Source organism: Panthera leo, chromosome C1, assembly GCF_018350215.1.
Source record: "Panthera leo isolate Ple1 chromosome C1, P.leo_Ple1_pat1.1, whole genome shotgun sequence".
In the NCBI taxonomy this organism is placed as follows: domain Eukaryota; kingdom Metazoa; phylum Chordata; class Mammalia; order Carnivora; family Felidae; genus Panthera; species Panthera leo.
In genome coordinates, this window is record NC_056686.1 from 151,531,924 (window position 1) to 151,556,283 (window position 24,360).

The 24,360-nt window shown below is 35.8% G+C and overlaps 1 long non-coding RNA gene across 2 annotated transcripts in view; it reads left to right on the forward strand.

Moving 5' to 3' along the window:
* Window positions 1-20,086: 20,086 nt before the first annotated feature.
* The window catches only part of LOC122227834, a 41,706-nt gene continuing 37,432 nt past the window's right edge, over window positions 20,087-24,360 (forward strand). For both annotated transcript variants that reach the window (XR_006206236.1, XR_006206235.1), the window contains exons 1-2: window positions 20,087-20,257; window positions 23,343-23,455. This is a non-coding gene — a long non-coding RNA (uncharacterized LOC122227834). The remainder of the gene's footprint in view (window positions 20,258-23,342; window positions 23,456-24,360) is intronic.

Below are 24,360 nucleotides of genomic sequence, written 5' to 3' on the forward strand. Positions count from 1 at the left end.
AAGAGAAAATTCTGAAAGCAGCTAGGGATAAACATGCTCTAACTTACAAAGGTAGACACATAAGAGTAGCTGCAGACCTATCTACTGAAACTTGGCAGACCAGAAAAGAATGGCAGGAAATCTTCAATGTGATGAACAGAAAAAAATATGCAGCCGAGACTCCTTTATCCAACAAGTCTGTCATTCAGAATAGGAGAGATAAAGGTTTTCCCAAACAAACAAAACCTGAAGGAATTCATCACCACTAACCCAGCCCTACAAGAGATCCTAAGAGGGATTCTGTGAGTGAAATGTTGCAAGGACCACAAAGTACCAGAGACATCACTACAAGCATGAAACCTACAGACATCACAATGACTCTAAACCCATATCTTTCTATAATAACACTGAATGTAAATGGACTAAATGCTCCAACCAAAAGACATAGGGTATCAGAATGGATAAAAAAAAAAAAAAAACAAGACCCATCTATTTGCTGTCTACAAGAGACTCTTTTTAGACCTGAGGACCCCTTCAGATTGAACGTGAGGGGATAGAGAACTATCTATCATGCTACTGGAAGTCAAAAGAAAGCTGGAGTAGCCATACTTATATCAGATAACCTAGACTTTAAATTAAAGGCTGTAACAAGAGATGAAGAAGGGAATTATATAATAATTACAGGGTCTATCCATCAGGAAGAGCTAATAATTATAAATGTCTATGCGCTGAATACAGGAGCCCCCAAATATATAAAACAATTACTCACAAACATAAGCCACCTTATTGATAAGAATGTGCTAATTGCAGGGGACTTTAATACCCCACTTACAACAATGGATAGATCATCTAGACACAGGATCAATAAAGAATCAAGGGTCCTGAATGATACATTGGATCAGATGGACTTGACAGATATATTTAGAACTCTGCATCCCAAAGCAACAGAATATACTTTCTTCTCGAGTGCACGTGGAACATTCTCCAAGATAGATCACATACTGGGTCACAAAACAGCCCTTCATAAGTATACAAGTACTAGTTTACAGGGACAAAGGCAGCTGTCTTACTAAATGGAAACATATTTAGAAATTAAAATTGGTAAATTAATGTAACTTTTCCTATGAGCCACCAGATGTCACTATTATAGGCATTTTGTGTCACCTTATATTAAGATTATTAGAGATTTTAGCCTCAAACAATGTTAATAATTTTGAGTTCATGAGCATGGTGTATACTTTGCAGAACATTTTATATTTTTATAAAACATTTTCTATTACTGATTTTTTTTATAAATCTTGATGTAAAGGAAAAAAATGAAATCGAGAAATAAGAAAGATTGATTTCAGCCTAGAAATATTTGAGAAATATGAAACACTTGTGAGAGTCTAGTCCATCCCCCAAATCTGACAGTTTAAAAAATCATCTTTGTTCAGAATTGGAACTTTAATGCAATAAGTTATTTTACAACAATTAATTCGATTCCATTAGTTATTTATTTTTACCATTTATTCATTTTTTAGAGATGGAGGAAGACAGAACATGAGTGGGGGAGGGGCAGAAAGAGAGGGAGACACAGAGTCCAAAGCAGGCTCCGGGCTCTGAGCTGTCAGCACAGATCCGATGTGAGGCTCAAACCCACAGACTGCAAGATCATGACTTAAGCTGAAGTTGGACGCTTAACCAACTGAGCCACCCAGGCGCCCCAATTCAATTCGTTTAAAAACCAGTAACTACAATTTGGAGACACTTAAGTGGATGCTAAAGGAATAAATATCAATAAGACATAAAAATTCTTGTCAAGGAACTTAAAATCCATTTGAGATACAAAAGCTAAACAAAGGTAAAATTGTAAATACATGGAAAGGGAATGGAAGGAGAGTGTGTCATTTAAATTGAATATTGAGGGGTGCCTGGGTGGCTCAGTCGGTTGAGCGACCGACTTCAGCTCAGGTCATGATCTCACAGTTTGTGAGTTCGAGCCCCGCAACAGGCTCTGTGCTGACAGGTCAGAGCCTGGAGCCTACTTCGGATTCTGTATCTCCCTCTATCTCTGCCCCTCCCCCACTCATGCTCTGTCTCTCTCTGTCTCAGAAATAAATAAACATTAAGTTGAATATTGAATAAGTAGAGTTTTTTTTTAAAAGGATGAAGGAAGGAAGAAGAAACATAAAAAAAAAAAAAAAGACACAGTTGTGCAAGTACCTAGTATATTCAGGCAGGCAATTGCATGACTAAAGAGTCGGAATGACGGTGGACAGTAGTATGTCTTGAGTCTAGGAGCTAAGTTGGGTCTAATTGATGAGGGATGTCAAATGACATGCTGTCCTTTAATTTTCAAATTATAAAGATACACCTTAATAATTTTTGATCAAGGGAGTCATGTGATCTAATTACTGATTTGTAGTCACTGGCCCCATGAGTGTTGATGCATGAATTGGAGGTGCAAGAGGAAGGAGTTAGGGGGGCTTTTGCAATACTGAAATGCTTTGGATGGGAAAATGAAGGGTATAATATAAAGAAAGTCAATCCTAATGAGAGTTACAGAGGCTATGAAATTATTGTGCAAATTTTAGTCTTTTAAAAAGTATTACCACTAGCCTTTTTGGGGAAGGCCTTTTTAGGAAGTCTGATAAATTGTCACTGATGGAATTGTGGGCTTTTTTTTTTTCCAATAAACAAAATGCCAGGTATTGAAAGGGCCTAAATTCTCTAAAGATTCATGTGATTATTACTAGTACCATTACTACGGTTATTATTAACAAATATCTGCAGTTTAAGAACATCTAAACCTATCCTACAGAGATAGTATTAGAGCACTGTAATTCTTATAAACTAATGACTTCAAATGCCAGAAATAAATTAGAATAAACATTTGAATAGAAACAAAAACGTTGACAAGAAATCTTAAGACAATACTGAAATAACTTCTTCCTCAAAAATCTATCCCCAGCTGTTCTCCCACAATGGCTAAAATACCCACTTCCCAAACCATTAAAGATTTGGTCTCCTTAATTAAGGTATTACGTTTCTAGAACGGCATTCATCCGTGCAACAAACATTGATTGCCTACCATGTGTCAGGACTTTGTAGGTTTTGGGGGATACAAAGACTAATGAAATGAGATCCCTGTGTTCAAGGACTTCATAGCTTTAGGAGATAAGTATGTAAATATTTTTCATACAATGTGAAGTATACTCCTCTTTCTTCGAGAAAGAATGCACTAACTGGAGGAATGAAGGAATTGGAAAAGGATGCCCAGGAAAAGTTATGGTTGAGGTGTCTTAAAAAATGAGAAAATCCTCAAGGCTAGAACAAGCCTAGTGAGCTGACACCATATGGAATAAAAGGACCATAGGAAGCTATTAAAGCAGCCCATTAATTTATTGCTAAAATCAACAAGTAGAGGGACTATCTATCCCATTTTCCCTGAAGTAGTCCCAGTTTTGACTTACTGCTGCCCTCCTTTACTCTTAAAAAAGTGCTAGTTTAGACAATAATTGTATTTATATGATAAAACATACAAATAAAGCTACAGTAAATACAGCTGTGAGCCAACTGTCACCAAGACCAGTAGTGTAGGTAGATCTGAAGGGCAAGAGTTGATTATGATGGCAGAATTGGCAAGGAATCAGTGGCCGGGAAAGCCAAGAGAAATGGAATGAGGATCAAGATACTGAAAAATACTGTGCACCTGAAACATGAAGGGAGAGTTGGCTTATTTTTCTAGTGGGATGTGAGGGAAAAAAAGATTTGGAAGGGATACAATGCAGTGTTTAGGGAGTTTTAGGAAAACATGAAAACTTTATCTATCTTCTAAAGAACTATAAAATAACAGCTAATATTTATACTGTATTTACTGTACTATATGTATAATAGTAACCACTTCATAAGAGATAGCCTCATTAAACCTTACAACAGTTATGTGAGGCATATGGTACCCATTAAGCATGTTCACTGAGTATTTCAAGCTCTTCAACTTCTGGGCGCTTAGGGAGATTTTCCTTTGTGACCTTGGGGGGTTGAGTAGGGTCCTAGGACCAAGAACTTGTAAGCAGAAGTATGGTTGTTACCTGTGGTCTGAACAATCCTCTATGTGAGAGTCCAGAGCTCTCTTTTCCCACTATCTCAGCAGCCAAAAATCTATATGGTGGTTTCTCCATCAACCAAGATCCTGCAGTAAGGATGAAAGCAACATGGAACAGAGCCCCCAGCCAACCCTGATAGACCTGTAACATGAGCAAGAAATCGCTTCTGTGGTCTTAATCCCTTGAGATTTGCAGGTAGTTTGTTATAGCAACATTATATAGCCTTCCTGGATTGGTACAAGAAATATATTATTTTTGTATCCATATTACAGATGAGGAAACTGATGCCTAAAAAGTCAAGTAACTTATTCTCAGGTTACAGAGTTGGTGAGTAGATGAGCCAAGGTTGGCATCCAGCAAGTCTGAACAGATGTAAGCCGTACAATATTGAATCTAAAACATCTAAACCTCAATCCTACTTATTCTAAACGACCCATAATTCTAATTCACATCCTTTCTCCTTTTTTCCATCCTTGAATTAGATCATTATATCCTTTCACCCAGCACTGGCACAGAAAATACTCTAAGAGCAAGAAAAAAACTTAAGGCTATGGGTCTGTTTTTCCTTACTCTGAAGTCAAGTTCAGACCTCTAATGAACAGGCAAAATGTGGGTAGGTACACAGCGTGAGCATTGGGAGCTGTTACAAGCAATAAACTAGTAATATACCTAACAACAGGGATGGGTACTAAAACATACAAGGTGAAAGTAGGACACAGAAAGAGTTATAGGAAAATATCATTTATGGGAAAATAAATGCACATAATACCTTGCACACTTTACAAGAACGCAATATAGTAAAATGCTACACATGCAAATGGTTGCCCAATCAGGGAATGACGAGTGTGGTTAAGCAACAAACAGGGATTAAAAGGAATTTTAAAACTTAAGCAGATGAGCAACCCACATACTCACCAAGATCAGTGACTTACAGAGACCCAGAATGATTATGTTTTATGAACTGATAATATGAATAGCTCAATTTTGTGTAAACCTCAGTGTTAAAAACAGAGGCAAAACCCAAACTTCCCAAGAGCTAGAGTACTAGCTCTTCCCCCCCGCCCCCATAAGTTTCATTTGCAAACAGTCATCATTTTGGAATAATTCCAAAGGAGCATACTATTTGAAAAATGAAGAATTTTTATAAAGAGCAAGAATCATGGATGCACACAATGAGGTGTGAAAAATCTTGGCAATTGCACATTACCTATCCCACTACTCAAACTGGCTCAGACCCTAGTCGTCTACTGACAGATCAGACCCTTCGAAAAGCATAAAAATCTCCACAGAAACTCTTAATTATCCCATGCACAGATACATCCATTCGTTCTGCCTAGTGCATCATTCATGCCCATAATTTGTTTTTCTTTAGATGTTAATTATTTGTAGGTTATGTAGAGCTTTGTAGGAGTCTGGCAAACTTAAACACCAGGGAATTTAAGTTACAGTCAGATGCATCTCAATGGCATTGGGGAGTTTTTGCTCCAAGGTGATGTATGAAATTGTGACAGGAGCTGTATCTCAAGCTGTTTGTCTGGCTAGACCTGGAGATTTGGGAGGCTGGTACCTGCTTTTATTTATTTATATGGAGGGTTACGGAATACAGATGCCAATGCCGACTGAGAGTTAAAGAGAAGAGAGGATAAGAGCTTAGGCTTAACCTACAGGGGACCTGAGGAATAAAGAGCCCCAGAGTCCAGCGTGGAGAAGAGAGAAGAAAGGGGAGGAAGAAAAAAGACTAAGAGAGATCAGGCCTAATGAACCTTTTCCTGAAGTCAATGAAAACGGGGAAGTGGAGCCTCAGAGGCAAGACCATGCCCAAACAAAGCAGGGATAAAGTGGATCAGCCACAGTGTCACCAAATTTGTCAAGAGTTCAAAAACCAGCAAATCAAAATGTGCAGCAAGAGAAACCCTCGTGCAGAGCCACACGCTATTGTTATTATCAAGGTGAAGACACGACAGGAAACACACGACGCGCGCGTACACAAACACAGATGCGCTCACACGCACTTAGTTTTGATGCTCAGAGAAAGGTGAGTATAGATTTTATTATAGTCGGTGGTGATATTCTAACTTCATCCAACAGAAGATGTGGCTAAATACTTTTGGCTTCTACGACTGAGCATGATGAAAAGGCTGTTTTCCACTGTGAAGGAGTTAATAATAAAACTGGAAGCTCATTGATACCTTTCTGTCCTAGAAACTGCTGAGAAATCAAGTTACAGAAAATGCCGGGCTCGAACGTTACCTCAGGAGAGCAGAAACTGAAGGGAGCCTGAGCAATGCAAGTGAAAAATCTCAGTATTTGCTGTAAGTGGGAAGTAAATGGATGTGTTCACTGGGAGCCAGCTAAAACAGCCTTACTTCCTGTGCAATTTTGATCATTGGGAATTGCCAGGATATCAAGCAATTTTAATTAACAGAAACTTATCTACTTGTCATATTTGATTTGCAAGAAAAAGTTGTTTTGGATTTGTTTTATGAATATAGCATTATAATGAATACATTATCTCCCAGTTACATTTGTATGGTAAAAAAAAAAAAAAAATGACATTTGACTCTCCAGACTCTTACTGTTCAAAGCATGACTCATTGTGGAAATAAAATGCTTTTCTTTTTTTTACGATCTCCCTTTCCTAAATCGTTTCTCTAGGTCTTTACGTCTGACTAAACATCAAGCTGGCCAAGAATGACACATTTTCTTGCATAAACTAGATTTAAATTTTTTCTCTTAGAAACTTCTTAATACCAAAGAGGCACACTCCAAATACTCACACACCATGTTGCATCATAAATGTCACGTGTGAATCTGCTGGGAGACAAGATAAAAATAGAGGTTGGAAAACACTGAGTAACGTATGGAAGTGTTGACTCACTATATTGTACACCTGAAACGAATAGAACATTATTTTAACTATCCTGGAATTAAATAAAAAGAAAAAAACTAACAAAAACGTAGAAGCTAAAAGAGACCTCACAGATGGCCAGACCTGAGCTGGGCTTCTCTCGCACTCAAGAGACTTACTGGCTGCCTCAAGTCACCATATTTCTGAAGGGCAATGAGCCTTGCTTTTTTTTTTTTTTAATTTTTTTTTAACGTTTATTTATTTTTGAGACAGAGACAGGCAGAGCATGAACGTGGGAGGGCCAGAGAGAGAGGGAGACACAGAATCTGAAACAGGCTCCAGGCTCTGAGCTGTCAGCACAGAGCCCGACGCGGGGCTCCATCTCACGGACCGCGAGATCATGACCTGAGCCAAAGCCGGACGCTTAACCGACCAAGCCACCCAGGCGCCCCAAGCCTTACTTTTTTTTCACAGGCACATGCTTAAATACAGTGTAGTTGAAGACACCCAACACAGTACATAGAAAGAACCTAACTCTCGTCCTGAAGTCACCATTCTTAATTAGCAAATCTGCTGAAGGAAATCGTCTAATCCCTTGAGAATTGTTTTCTCACCTATAAAATGATTGCTAAGAGTGGTCATTTTTAGATTTAATATGCTATGATTTTAGTTTCTATTCTGTCTCTTTGCATGACTTACACTAATTTTGGAAGTTTGTGTCCAACTTTTATTAAGACATTCTCAAGGTGCCTGGGTGGCTCAGTCAGCACCTGACTCTTGATTTTGGCTCAGGTCAGGTCATGATCTCACCGTTTTTGAGTTTGAGCCCCGCGTTGGGCTCTGTGCTGACAGCTCAGAGCCTGCTTGGGATTCTCTCTCTCCCTCTTTCTCTGCCCTTCCGCTGAGCACTTTCTCTCTCTCTCAAAATAAATAAATGAACATTTTTTTAAAAAGGCATTGTCATAAAAACCATATTCAAGGTAATAATATGTCCCCTGTGATTCTGCAAATTAGAGAATGGAAGACTGTGATCACATTAGTATCCTGGACATGGTACATTTTGAATTAAATACTTGTAGATTGATGCTTAGAAAATACCACCTTTCTGCTGTGCCCCGTTCCTTCTCACCCCATGATAACATTTTCCTGATATAAGAGGTACCTGTGCCAGACTTCAAGGGACTAGAGAACAGAGGAGAGAGGAAATTTCCCATTACAGGCAGACACACTCAGGAAAATGGCTGGTTGAGTCTTCCGCAAGTGCTCTTTAGTCTACATGAAAATACTTTAGTGTATGGAGACTAAGAGCGGTGATAGTGTCCCAAGAAGCCTCTGCCTCCATCACAAGGGCTAAAAGAATCTCAGTAACTTAGGGAAATGATCTTTTTGTAGCTTCTATTGCATAGTATTTAAATAGGATCTGAAATAATTGAACTAGAAAATAGAAAAAGGGGTTGATAATCAATTTTGAGATTTGGCTAGTAAGAATTATGATGAGGGGCGCCTGGGTAGCTCAGTCGGTTAAGCGTCTGACTCTTGATTTCAGCTCAGGTCATGGCCGCACACTTCGTGAGACTGAGCTCTGTGTTGGGCTCTGCGCTCACAGTGCAGAGCTTATTTGGGATTCTCTTTCTCCATCTCTCTTTGCCCCTACCCCACTCTCTGTCTCATTAAATAAATAAATAAACAAACTTAAAAAAAGAATTATGATGACAATAGCTACTATTAATTTGACAGCTTGTGTGTGCAAAGTCCAGGTATCTTACATATATTATTTCTATTTATAATTAAGATCCTATTAAGACAGATATTTTGCCCCTATTTTATAGAAGGCAAACCTGAAGCTCAGAAAGTCTAATAATTAGCCCAATTTTCTAGATCTTATAGAAATTAAACCTGTTTAAACCTGCTTTTTGTGACTCTAGAGTCCGTCCTCTACTCCATATTGCCTCCTTGCCATTAAGTTACAACTATGTTTTATGAATAATGCTTTCATGGCAGAACCTTAATAATCTATTTAATATGATAGATCCTACTTCACCATTTTTTACTAGTAAAGATTCGTTGTCCTCAAAATAGTACCAAGTGAATTTCATTTCTTTCTTTACTTACTTAGTGTATACTGACTCTGTGCAACGTGCTACTGTGCCATAGTGAGAATATTAGAAAGTGAGCCGGGCCTAGAGTATTGTAATAAAAACTCAACATTATTATACTAGTTGTGAAGAATAGGTAGCCATGTAGAACTTCATAAAAATAAGCAAACAAAAAATCAACATAGGAATTTAGAGCGAAAATACTTTAGTACAGAGACAGTTCAGAAGTGAAAACCAGTGTTCTGAGAACAGGTAAACTACTAAAATGGATTTACTGAAATAAACCAAATACTCACTTTCAATTAAATATTAAAAACTATGCTGTGAGATAAGAAAAGAACACTTTGAGAAGAAAATGTTGAGAAATAAAGACACTACCCAAAACATAGTAGATCAATTAAAACCACGATGGAAACAATAACTAGATGACTTATTTTTCCTAGGTGTGATGTTAACGACCCTCTTACATCAAAAATAATTTTATACTCATTGCTAATTTATTTTCCATAAAAGCTGATGAAAGAGTAATAGAAAAACTAAAAACAATGTTTTTTTTTCTAGCATCATTATATTTGGGTAGATTGAAATGCACCCCTCTTTCTTTCTTTGGAGTATTCTAATGGTATGTGGAAAACTTTCTAATTCTTTTACATAAGACACAAATATTAAATCTAAATATCATAATCAAGAGGTATTAAATATTTTCCAATAAGAACTATATATTCCTGTATTATTGGTTAGAGAGGGGAAAGTTTTTATAACCAACCACTATTCTTGGCCATCTCTGCACTTTTATTTTGTGAATGCCATTTGTAACCATTAATTATTATGAATGAGAGCAAATGGAATGATTATTTGCAAAAGGGATACATGAGTACTTGGGACTTGGTTTCAGAGCACAAGGCATTTCTTTTGCTGCATGCAGTTTTGGATAGAAAGACTGTTTATTTCAAAATTCAGAAGATAAAATAGTACCAAAACCCAGAAATTGATTTAGAAAGCTGTCAGAACGCAGGCATATGGGTAGAAAAGGCTTTGCCTGCATTTTAGGTTACAACGTTCTGACACCTACAAGCATCTGACTTAGCAGACTTTTTTTTTTTAAGTGGTGCTTAAAAGTGTTGGTATGGAACATAAGTAGATAATGCAAATATGTTACCGACCCCTACCAATAGTTGCAATTATGCAAATTTAAAAACCTTCATCTTTTATAATTAGGTGTAGTGGGCTTATGTCGTTAAATTCTCCACTGGCTAGCTCAAATTCCCTAATCTGTTGAGCAGCTTTCTCCTAAAAATAATGCACCTCAGCTAGACAAAAAATATGCATTCTGCAAAGGAATGACAGAATATTTATGATGAAAGGGAAAGACATGACATCCAGAATAATTGTTAGTGACAAATTCCTTGTTTGTCATTTAAGAAATGTGTTTTTATGAAGAGTTGAGATTCTTTGACAATAATTAAGCGTATAGTTGAATTGGTCTTAAGAGTATGAAATTTTAATGAACATAAACTGTAAAAATGAAAATTTTTGACTTAAGTGCTAGACAGGAAGAAGGTTGCCTACAGTAAAATTCATGTAGAATCTAAAATTATCCTTAATAGGTAATTTACTTTAGTTATTTACTATCGACACTTAAAGAAATCTCATCATCCAGGAGCGCCTGGGAGGCTCAGTCGATTAAACGTGGCTGGGTGGCTCAGGTCATGATCTCACAGTTTGTGAGTTTGAGCTCGCGTCGGGCTCTACGCTGACATCTCAGAGCCTGGAGCCTGCTTCGGATTCTGTCTCCTTCTCTCTCTGACCCTCCCCACTTGTGCTCTCTCTGTCTCTCAAAAATAAATAAATGAAAAAAAAAATTTTTTAAATAAAAAATAATCTCATTATCCATTATAAGCACATCGCATAACCATAGGAAATACAGTTTTCAGTGGAGTTGTACATATATTATAATTAAAACTTATATATTAAAGTTTACATATAATAATAAATATCTACATGTAAAACACACTAAATCTTTTGTTTCATAATAGTAAATAAAGACTCTAGAGGCATGTTGGTATGTCTAACTTTATCATTAAGAAATTATACTAGCTTGAGTAAGAATCTGTGGATTTTACTTTTATTTCAGGGATAGTTCTAGTATCTTGGTAGGCTACACTCTAAATAAATTACATATGCTATCTTTATTTTCTAATTTAATACCTATATTTAAGGATCTAGAAGTTATTTGACAGTGGGAAAAGGAAAGTAGAAAAAAGCCAATTCAAGCTTATTTTCCCTTAAATGAATCAATTATTGATAGGAGATGGTAAGGATGAAGGGAAGGATGATAGGAGAGGAACAGCTATGGTGATTTTTAAGGAGGAAAAAGTATTCAGTTGAAAGCATCCAGAGACTTGTGGGCCATGAGACAATTTTGGATAGTAACTTTCAAAATAAGGTTTGTGGTTTATTGTCTAGATTATTTTCCCCAAGCATTTTTTCTACTAGCTCTCCAGGGATTAATGGAAGGAGATCCAATTTGGCTGGTGATTAGAAATAGTAATCCACTGTTAGTTCAAATAATGAGGGCTTAGATACAATAGAAAGACTTGGTAAAGGTAGATTTGATCAGTTCCTATTTCAATCATTCCCAGAACAGTGAATTCACAAAAACTTTCCACTAAAATGTCAGTAATTTGTACCCATTTAAAATATAGTTGGAAAACATAGATTACCCAATGCCAGTTAATTGTGGTGTTATATTACAATGCACATACCTGGTCATGTACTTTCTTTGATTATAATTACTCCAAAACAACATGCTTTATTTAGTTCTACCCTTAGATTCAGTACAGAATCCACCTGTTCCTAATACTCCTTTGCATGGCCCCAGTAGATTGACCACATTTTAGTTTTAAAAAAAGAAAAAAAAACACAATAATTTGCAACAGAGTGAGCAGAAAAAATGACTAGTGAACAAGAATTATTTAAAAGTATTTATTTGTTACTTAATTCAGGGATTCACTAATATGAAATTAGGGCAAAATCACCCATATTTGCTTCTGTATCTGGTTTAACACAAGGAAATGAGTCTTTGAAAACAAAACAAAACAAAACAAAACAAAACCAAAAACCCATATCATCAACACAAGGTGGCGCTATGGACCAGTCTCTTAGGAGGAAGAGTTTGTGTTTAAGCATTTCTCTCTTAACTCTGAGACTGATTTATATAAATCCACCCCATCCCTATTTTTTTTTTAATCTATTTTGTTTCTTAAAAATCTGATAATGCAGTGGGGAATCTAGTTTTCTTAATTTAAAGAAAAATGCAAATCTGAAGCTCACTAGTAAATGTTTTTATATAATTAGTAATCACAAATTAAACTTCTAGGTTTCCTACCATATGGACAATTTATGTATATATTTATATATTGTCCCCACTTTTCTCCAAGAAGGACACCATGATTGTATTCTTATTATCTCATGAATGGACTCCTTCTCTATGTTGACATAGCCATCCATCTTTCTGTTCTGATTTGCCTAGAATCTGATCCATTCCTGCTTTAGTTCATCACATATAGTTACAAAGATCATTTTACTGAAGGGCCATTTCATATCACCACTATTTCTATAAAATATTTTCTTTCAATCAAGCATCTTCAGTGGACATCCCGTTATGTATCTGTTTAAATATAAATTCTTTTTTTTTTTAATTTTTTTTTCAACGTTTTTTATTTATTTTTGGGACAGAGAGAGACAGAGCATGAACAGGGGAGGGGCAGAGAGAGAGGGAGACACAGAATCGGAAACAGGCTCCAGGCTCTGAGCCATCAGCCCAGAGCCTGACGCGGGGCTCGAACCCACAGACCGCGAGATCGTGACCTGGCTGAAGTCGGACGCTTAACCGACTGCGCCACCCAGGCGCCCCTAAATATAAATTCTTAATTTGATATTCAACTCCATCTCACTTTAATTCCAGGACACTGGTCCTCTCTCTCGCTCTCTCTCCCTCTCTTTCATCTCTCCAGCCATACAAGCCCTATTTTGTATCACTTAAAAGTATTGTGAGAATTCCTGTCATTTGTTAGAGCTTTTTCCTCATTTCCTTGTGATATGAGCCCCCCTGGGACCATTGTTCATTGGTGTCAATCAATTTCCTTAAATTCTGTCATAAGGCTCATCTTCTTGAACATGTCTAAAGCCACATTCCTCCAAAACATAATTCTTCATTTTGCTCCACAAACACTAGTCTTATGTGAAATACTTATAAAATATTTAAAGAGAGACTATTATTTACAAAGCATAGTCTACAGTTGTTGGAGCCTGTTTTTCTTTTCTTAAGAACATTATAGCTTTATTATTTTGTGTTTCCCAATCATTTCAAGAATAGGGTATGTACATTTAATTAGTACTTGTCACAAGTTCAGAGAATAAATGTGTGAACCCAATCTTCTAATAACTTAAAACTTAGTATTGACAGATACACACACACACACACACACATATTTGGGCAACAACATTGTTTAAATTATGAAATATGTATATACTAATAAAAAAAGTACATATATTCAGTACAAGATTTGAGGGTAAGTATATTTAAAAGGAGAGTACAAGAGTCAATATTGTCATTTAAAATTTATTGAGGTTCTTAATCATGAGCAGTATTCAACAGAATACAGAATTGGATAAAGATCTAGTGAGGCAGTCCTCCTCATCCCATTTCTGCTGTTCAAACAATGAAGATAGCAGCCAAAGAAAATAACCCAACATTAAAAAAATTTTTTTTGAGAAAGAGAGAGGGTGAAAGCATTTGAGCGCGGAAGGGGGGGTGGAGAGAGAGAGAGAGCAAGAGAGAGAGAGAGAGAGAGGGAGAGAGAAAGAGAGACAGAATATTTGGCAGGGTCCATTCTGGGCTGGGGGTGAATCTCACCACCATGAGATCATGACTTGAGTGACAATCAAGGGTCGGACATTTAATTGACTGAGCCACCCGAGTGTCCTGAAAATAACTCAACTTCTAAGTATGAAACACTTAAGATCATACACATTTAAGATTTTTATATCATAAACTACATGCTTAGCACATATAACCACAAAAAATTTTGGATATAAACTTTTAAGATTGTAAGGGGAAAGGTCAAGTGTCTCCTCAGTGCCTCTTTTAAAATTTAGTTGCAGTATGAGTTCATGTCACGTGCTGAAAATGATATTTTAATTTAGAACCATTTTTCACTCACATTGTATGAAATAATATTATTTAAATGCTTTTTATACATATTCAACATCAATTTCCTCGTTATCAATTGAGTTGTACCTTTGTCATTTAGAAAGATTTCCTGGAAAGCTTTATCTTCTAGTTTACACAGTTTATTTGACACAGAAAGTTTTTGAATCAATATACGATGCTGTCATGGAACTTTTATCCCAATTTATAAGTTCCTATTTGATTAACATTAGGAAAGTTTGAGATTTTTGTTGTCGTCTTTATTATTTTTGCCTATTTTTTAGTAATGAAACTTTTATAGTATGTGAGCTCTGTAATATAATCATTTACTGTCTTGCTTTTTAAAATGATCTCTACAAGATTTATGTAAAATGGCATCTAACACAATTGAAAGGTTTTAGTCCCAAAGATAATAAGTAGATCTGTGTTTGGCCCCTTAAAAAAAGTAGAGAGATTATAGGTAACCTCTATGATCGTCCAAAAATGACATTGTTGATGGTTATTTCTAATTTGCCTTATCAAGAAAACCTTGAAACAATTCAATTTTAAGGTAATATTCTCCCTAAGAGAAAATTGGGGGCGAGGGAGAGGTACTCCTTGTCTTTAGACACAGTATGATTTTATTCTACCAGTGGAACCGCATTTTCTCAATTGTGTTTGGAGAACACATTAAAAAAGAAAAAGATTAGTATGCAATTTATGTTGGCTAAAATTGGAGTTCAGTTAGTATATATATACCATTTGTAACCATTTGCAAATATAAAGATAGATGGGGCAATAAATGTAGACAGAGCAGTTGCTACTTGTTGAGTTACTACAGAGGTAAGGAAGCATAGTGGTTCTGTGCACTTACCCTGGAATGAGCCTGCCTGTGTTTGAATATCACCTCCACCATTTACTGCTGTGTGATCCCGGGCAAATTGTTACCTGCTCTGTGCATTAGTAGTAATGTCAATGCCTACCTGTCAGAATTGCTTGGAAGATGATACAAGTTGATAAAGTAACTAACTAGTGGCTAGTGTCTAGTTACAATGAGTGCTACACAAGTGTCTGTTAAAAACAAAAAGCAAATAGTAAATTAAACCGGCAATGCAATCATCAATTTCCACGTGCTTTTTTTCCCTTTCTTTTTAAATTGCATACAGTAGAAAAAATGTCTATGTTTGGAGACTTTTAGAGTGGACCTTTTTACTCTGGTATACACTGTATCTAATCACTTTGTGTATTTTAGGTCTTGCTTCTTTTCATGTCTTCATTTCTAATGTTTTCACTCTTTTCTATCACATGGCCATTTTTCTAATGTGACTTTATGTTGACTTTGTTCTTTGGGATATTTTATGTCTTCCTGTGTCTACATTTAATTCTAAGTTGCAAGTTTCTCACTTTAAATTTTAATATACAGTTTTATTGAAAAAGTGGATCATGTGGCCATGTTTTGTACTTTAAAAAAAATTAGTAAATTTTAATCCAAATGAATAAAATTGAATTAGATCATAATTCTGATTCCGTTCGACTTAAATAATCATTGATGGCATATTTTTAAATTCTGCTTATACTTAAATTCACTTTAAGGGCATTTTTACATATGAAAGAAAGTAATTTCATCTTTCTCAGGCTCAAGCTAAATTTCAAACATTTTCTAAAAATATATTGTGGCAGGAAATTCCTACTGAGAATCCTTCATGCTCTGGTACATTCTAAAACTCATCAAATTTATTTTCCAAATAGTTAAAATGATAGAACAGATTTGAGCCGAAGAGAAAAATACTATTTTAGAGCCTTGAAAGTGGTTTGACACATCCTTGTTAAAATAAATTTAGCATATGGACAACGAATAATGTTTCTTCTTTTGATGTAACAAAAACATGAAATTTTTTTTTATCTGTATTATAATCACTACTATCCCATTTAAGCAAACAACTAATCAGGACAATACATACTTCAGACACTCAGAGAAAGAAGATCACCTTTGCTTATTTCCACTATGATCTAACATCCTTTCTAACTAGCTTCTCCAAAGCACTTCACAATAACTATCTATTTCTGCTATTTCCTACTGGAGCTTTCGTTCATAATGTTGTTTGGATTCCACAGATTTAAAAAAAAAACAATGGCACTTTTGGCTTATTATCTGCCAACAAACATGCCTGTCAAACAACTAGGCAAACCAGTGACATTCTCCTCTGACATGCTTAGATTCAAATTGTTTGATATGGTTTATAACAAAGCCACTAAATATTCAATGTTGGATTACATTTGTAAATGGCCTATTAAAGTGACAGGAACATTCAATAAATAAAACCAATGAATTAGTAATATCCAATCTTCCAGTTCCTTTTCAAGTAATTCAAAGTGTTTACTTTGTCTAGTATTACTTACATGCTAAGAACTTCCTTTTATTCCATCCTTTGTTACAGACTAAGTATCCAGACACCTAGAGCAAGAGGACTGCATCAGGATTGTTCTGCACTTGAAGTCCATCAGCCCTCTCAAGGCAATGAGGCCACAAAAGGGGCCCATATCGTATGAAGCTTCCGGGAGGAAACTAAAGTGGCAACGATGTGTCCCTGAGCCCACAGTAATGCAGTTGATTGGTTGCCATTGCTACTTTAGCCTATCTTTCTAGGCCTTGTCCTCCGATGGGCCAATGTAGCCACCGGGATGCATAGATATCCTGCTAACAAGTGTTCGAGTATCTAACTCAGTCATAATTAAACCCTTAATGGCAATCATGAAAATCTCCTTTCACTGGTTAGGTAATTGCAGACACAGAGAATCAAAGCTTAACTATAATTGTAGGCCTTGTTGCCAGCTGAATATTGAAATGTGTTAGTATCGTGATTACTTAATGTCCCAACGTGGCTTGTGGCCAATGCTTAAAGCACACTCTAGAAAACTATAACAAAAAGCATAAACAAAGCTTAATTCTCTAATAGCATCTTAATTCTGCTTACACTGAGCATATGTAAGCTTTGATATTCTGAACTTAAGCCATGGCACAGGGTAGATGCCTACAGAAACTAAGTTTGAACTAGAAATGATGTTATAAAGATTGCCCATCCGGAAATAAAATTGTCTGGTTATATATATCCTGGCTTTTGCCTTTGGCAAATAATTTTCATCGTAGTTCATTCTGTTACCTGTTAAAGACTCTATCACTCCATGATTTCCACTTAAGAAAACATCCCAAAACTCAGTAACTTGAAACAGCCATCATTTATTCTTGTACGTGTATCTGCCATTTGGTTAGGATTTGGATGATCCTGGCTAGGCTCAGCTGGGCCGAGATAGCCTTGGTTCCAAGATGGAACGTGGGTGAAATTCTTCTCGTCCTTCTTGGAGTGGTGCGTTTCCTGGGGCATGTTTTTCTCACAGGAAATGCAAGAAGGACGATGGTAACCGCACCAACCATGCACATTTCAAGTCTTTGCTTCCTTCACATCTACTAAAATCCATTGGCCAAAGTCATTCATATGGCTGTACCTAATGTCAAGGCATGAAGAAATATATTTTGTCTCTAGCTGCAGGAACTACAAACTTACATGGAAATGAATATGAATTCAGGGATGTGTAAAGAATGAGAACCAACAACTGTCTACCATAAGCGCTTCCTTAGTGATTTTCAAATTGTATCTGTGTAGCTCTAGAGCTTTCTCAAACAATCCCTCTCTGTAGGCAGAGTTACACACATTCCAGAGAATATATGCTGTCATTTCTTAAATTAAGTCTCAATTTCCCACAGACTGACTATCCACTTTTCAGGTTCATTGTGGTGAAAATAATAAATGCACCCTTCTAAAAAAATTGAAAAAAATAAATGACAATAACTCAGTATCTAATGTAAGGATTCATGCATTGTACGGAACTGCAGTGTAACCAATAGTTGCCCTGTGGTGTCTGTGGCAACGTACAACTACCTCTTCCTCTGACCAAATGTATAAGCTGTTCCAAGTAATAATATCACCTCCCTCTGCTGACGCTTTACTTTGACAACAAAGTATGGCTCATGTCAAACAAAGGAGAGCTCAAGTGTTTCCAGATTCCAGGAACGTGATACTTGAACAATTAAATGTGGAAGGAATTTCTAGGAAAGTGGAGAGATGGAAGCATATCGCTGCTGCACTCCTTTTTGTTCCAGCCTAATATTAGAAGGGACTAGTGTGTTAGAAACAGGCGATAGGAACACACAACTTTTAACACATTTTTATCCTTTTGACACTCAATGTTTATCCTTTGTTGTTGTTATTGTTAAGTTGTTTGTAGGCTCGTGATAAAGCGGCAGTGTTCTTCTTCTTCCTGGGAACACATGTAGAACACAGTCCCCCGACTCTATTCTACATGTGTTCGATTGGTGTAATGGGGGTGATGGCTTTCTGGCCAGTAGATTGTGAGCAGAGGGGTTATGTATCACTTTTTAGACAAAGACAATTAAAATGTGTGTACTTTCTACTCACTTTCTCTTTCCTCATTCAGCTTCTTAATGTAGAAGAAAACAAAGTTCTAGAAAATGGTTGAGCCACATAAGAAAAAAACCTATTTCTGTGAAGTAGAGCTCCATTGCCGACCATACAAGATTTGGATGTCTGAAAAATAAATCTTTATTGATTTAAGATACCAAGAATTTGGAGTTGTTCATTCTAGCCATTAACAGATGCTGACCAAAAGATAAAATGATGCTGAGAAAGGGATGTTAATGTAAAAATATCCCAAAATATTCAGCAGGAGGCTAAGTAAGTGGGCCTTGTGTAATGAAGAACCAATCAATATTGGAGGCCAGTAGGCTGGAGGCTTTTCATAATCTTTGGCAAAATGTTTAGTAAAAATGCTGGCATGATACTTTGAAAGGCAGATCTTGTGCCATTGAGCAGGCAGCTTTAGAAAAGGTGGAAAGAAGCGTTGCATGAGCATATGTTAGAGGACTATTGGTGACTTTGGCAAGTTATTAAATGAAGTAGATGAGCTGGTTAACAAAAATAAATGAAACTGAACTAAGAAGATCAGAAGTTCTGGAACCCGCTTCTAGACATTAAATAGTAAGAGATGGTATGGAAACAGATTGAGGGATGGGGCCTTAAGGATAAGTATCACTAAGCCAAGTGGCAAAGGTGAGAGTTTTGTTCTAGATGGCCTCAAGTTAGCACCATTAATTTGAGGCAGAGAAGCGGGGCGGGGGGGGGGGGGGTGGGTAGGAAGAAGCAAGAAATAAATCAAGCTTAAGAATTGTCTAGGTTACTGGCACATGGATTTTATTAAGGGTAGATATGTCTTATGCCTGTGATGTTTTTGCCAGTCTTTCAAAATATCATGAGCCCAGGCTTAACAAACACTTTCTTTGTTCAAGCTGTAAGCAAAGTTTGGGTCCTCGAGTTTACTTCATTAGAAGCAGTCTGCAATATATGCGTGGCCTCCAAGGAGGAAACAATCCCCAATGTCTACCTCAGATATGGTATAGAGAATAATTGACAAAAACAATGGGCAAATGAGTCCCTTCCAGAGAGCATCACTAGTGTCCAACTAAAGCAATTTTCTCAAATGCCTGGACAGATGACATTCAGTATGTCTGCCTATTGATTATGAGAAGATCAGGAAATGTATCTATTTATTTCATAGGTCCCGGTGCAATAAGGAGCCATAACTAGACGGACAGAGTACTATCCATTATTTGGATAGCATAAGCTTACACTGAATGCAAAGACTGGATTGAGTTCTTTCCTGGGGAGAGGTATGCGTGTGTTCTATACGTGGAGAAAAAGAAATAATATTTCATGATAAAAATGACTAACTGTGGTAGATGTTGCTAATTTTCACATGAAATAGATCCTCTTCTTCTTGGCATATCACTAGACTCTCTTTTCCTGATTCCCTTGCAGTTCTTTAGAACTACGCAACTGAGGCCAAGGAAAGTAAGAAGTGAAATGTTATCCCAAGATTTAGGTGGTTAAGAGAGAATGTGCCTTCTCCCTCATCTCTTTGCTCATCCATACCACTGAATGCAGAGAAAAATGAGGCCTTAGGAGATGTTGGATTACAGGAGGTAAGGGCCCTGAATCTCTCAATAATACCATGTGGCAAATGCAGATTGAACAATGACATGAGAGAACAATATATTTTAATTGTATTAAGACACTGAGAGTCTGGTTTCTAGTGTTAGGGTGGCTTGCCCCTCCTGCTTTAGTGCTTATAATCCATTATTTTTTATATTTTAGGTTGATATATTTAAAACTATGAATGTGTTTCAAATGTTGGATTTCATTTTAACTAAGCTGTGTTGAATTAAATCCATTTTGTAGCTTACTACTAGTTATGTTTATTTTACAACGTTATTTCTCCTTCTTCTTCTTCTTCTTCTTCTTCTTCTTCTTCTTCTTCTTCTTCTTGTTATTTATGGCTTCCTTCCCATCAAGTTAATTTCTGTATACTGGAATCCCATATGAGATATCCTGGGACCAAAGGGGTTATGTTACTGAAAACCAAACTAGTCAAATCTAGGATTCTAGTTTTATATATGGTGCATGGTGCCATTCCACTTGAAATTAGGTAATCTATATTTAGAAGGCAGATATAATTTTTCATGCACAATAATTTCCATAAAATTCTGTGGAATATATTTTTAGCTAGGGAAGGAGTGCTAAAATTGAAGGGAGAGTGGTTAAACTAAGATGTTAAGTAGCCAGTGGGCAAAAATAATTATTTTTAATAACATCATTGCATTCACAATTTGGAATGGAACTCATTGACTATTCTAATGCCTTATGTGGTACAGCCTTTTTATTATTCAAATAAAAAAACTGAGCCATAGAGCAGTAAATTAATTTGCCCAGGTTCATAAAGGTAGAAAACTGAGATCCAGACCTGGGAACCAAACCTCCTACTACCTAACCCAGTGTTCTTTCCACTATAACACACTTTTCAATCCATTAGACATTGTATATCAGAGAAACTTACCAATTTTGACTTTTGTGAGATATGTTTATTAAAATAAAATATAATTTTCTTCCAAAATTAATATATATATTTAATGAAAATCCAATAAAAATCCCAAAGAGATTATTTTAGAATCTGATCTATTTTATTAGAAAGATTAAATAGACATCAATATTTAGGAAATGGTAAAAAAAAAAAAAAAGACTAATAACAGGGTATCTGCCATACAAGATTTTAAACTTTACTATAAAATTACACAACTGAAACTGTGTGGTGGTATTATTAAGATAAACATCATCTAAATAAGATAGTATAACATAACCTAGACACAGATTCTACAAAGAAGTCCATATATTGCAAGAACTGGCAGTATAAATAGGATGAAATAAACAGTCTGTGACTATCTCCTGCTTTTCGTAAGCAAGTCCAGCCAAGCCCTAGATGCTCCTTTTCTAGGTGATAGACTTAAATGAGGGAGGAGCAAACAACCTCTACAAAATCTTGCATTCAAATCTCTTTGTGTAGAAGTGCAAGTTATTCTCTTTGATTCTCTTAGAGGCTAGAGGAAACTGATTACACTCTACCGAGAAGTTCGGAATTTTCGTGAAATGTTACAACAGATTCCCCTTTTTGCTGTGACAGAGGTTCACATAAGAAGATCGGAATACTCCCTCCAAAACATTGCTAAGGAATAAAGGAACAGTAAAACCTGCTTACTAGTCCTTAAGTGGGAGTTCAAAATATTCTCTCACAAGTACAATAGCCTAGAGAGAGAATTCATCCTTAATTTGCATAAGTCCTAAGACAAAGAAGTAGATATACTAAACTTATAAGAAAATGAAGAAATCACTGTAGAAATATCAATAGTTTTTAGAATATGATCACCAATCTTCTATTTACGAAAATGACATAAAAAGCAAACAATATAAAAAATACCAATATTTTTATTTAATACACAAAGTAAATGGTTAATATGAAAAAAGTTCATATAAAATCAACTAGAAAATATACATAGGCCAATAGGTGAGTAAAAAGGATGTGAAGGAGAAATTTACAAATGAATAAATATAAAGGTTATGTTACAGTAGAGAATGCACATATTTTCAAGATTTTAACAAAATATTTGAAATATGTATTGCAAGTTTTTAAAAGGTTGAAACACCTGACTATTAATTTGTTTTGGAATCTATCCCAAAGTAAAAATGCCTTAAAGAAAAAAAGATGTGCATAAAGAAAGAAAGAAAAAGAAAAAAGATATACACACATCATATTCTATCAGTAAAATTGAAATTTTAAATTAATTCAGACAGAAATCAGCCTGAATTAACCTGTATAGGAGAAATATTAAATAAATTTCAATGAAATATTATGTAATTAATAATATGGGAATTGGAAAAAGTTTTGAATAATCTTTATTTGTTTCAATTATATGGAATATATGGGAATATTGACAAAATATAGCACAGGTAAAAGCTGGAAAAATCATGTATTAGTATCTGAATTCTATAAAAGGATACATACATCTAGGAAAATATATCTGCCAACTATAACAAAGTCAATATTGCTAAACACTGTAATTATGAGTGGGTGGTAATTTCTTTTCTCTGTTTCTCCAAATTTTCAAAATATATATTGATTACTTTCAAATTCTGAACACTTTAATATCCTTGCCTTCCCCCATACAAGTCTATGCATAAATACTATCAGAGTTGAAAGCTACTTGACTAAATAAAGATAGCATGGAACTATATTCTACTGGCCATCTATTTTCAGAGTTATTAAGGAGATATCATAAAATTTATGAGTGATTTTCTACTTTTATGTCCTTAAATAATCTTTTTTAGATTAAACCAATTATTTGATTTTATAATTAAAATCCTTTTCTCTTTCTTTTCTTCTCCCATTAAACTAGCAGAACTCCTATTAAGATAGTGTTAATTGCCATCTTTTACATCTCACTGAAATAAAAAATTTGAATGTTTCACTTTGTGTGTCAAACTATGTATCTCAGAATACCCGGTGTTTTATTACCCCGTGGCAAAGCAGTACCAAAATTCAGTTAGAGTCCTACAGGAGATATGAAACATGTGTTTATCCAATCCCTGTTGATCTCTTCAATCTTTATCACATTGTTTCAAAGATGTTAAGATAACTGTACTTACCCATTATACTTATTGCTCTTCCAATTTCCTCAGGTTAGAGAGCTGATATGCAAAATCTCTAAATTGCACTGGCAACCCTCCAAGGAAATCTACTACAGACAACCAAAAGCTGGATGAGAAGAAACAGAAAGAAATTTTTCAAATAGGTATTTACAGAACTTTTAATAGCCAACATACCTTCGGTATTATTCCTAAGACCTCTTGCATGACATTGGGAGCAGTAAGAATTTCGAAGTCTAGAATAATTCACAGCTCAGTACAATCTCAAGGGCAGCTATCCTTTGTAAGATGTAATGTGGTTTTTACATATGTAAATTAAAGTTTTAAAAACTGCGTACCATAGAAAAAATAATTTGGTGAGATATGATCTGTTGCTTTGATGCAATGAAAAGGTGTTTTCTTTTGCTAGGTTAAACAAGAGTAGTAGTTGTTGCTAATTGCAAGAGTTTACAGAAATTTTAATAAGCTAATGCACATCCTAAACCTTTCCCAGACTTAACACATCATCCTCATCCTAAATTCTAATTAAAAAAAAAATGCCCCCATGTGTGTCCCCCTGAAAACGGTTAGGAAATACTTATCCTTGGCAATTCTTTTACTACCACTTTTAATGTAAAGAATCTTTTTTTTTTTTTCCAAATTTACAACTTTTTTCAACAGTATGACTGCAAGTGATCTAGCCTGGACGACATCTACTCCCTCCACCAAAAATGATCAAAAGTATATATGGTGCGAGTTTTTCTATCTCCTAAGAGTCCTATACATTCTGGCTCTGGTTTCCTGAGACGAGAAATGGGGAAATGCCCACAAGCAAAGTGAGGCCTAACTTAAGTCACAGAGATGGAAATAACTTTCAACATATACCCACAAGGACACAGCCAGCCACCATGAAGAAGTGGATGATTGTTTAGAGTAAAAACAGTTCTAGAGAACCGAGTTGTGCCCTCAGCACACGTCACCTCCTCCTCTCTGCTTTAGTGTTCCACATGACGCCAACTCAGTCACTCTCTCTCTGCATCTACAGCTCCTGCTGTCACTTGCAAGCTGGTCC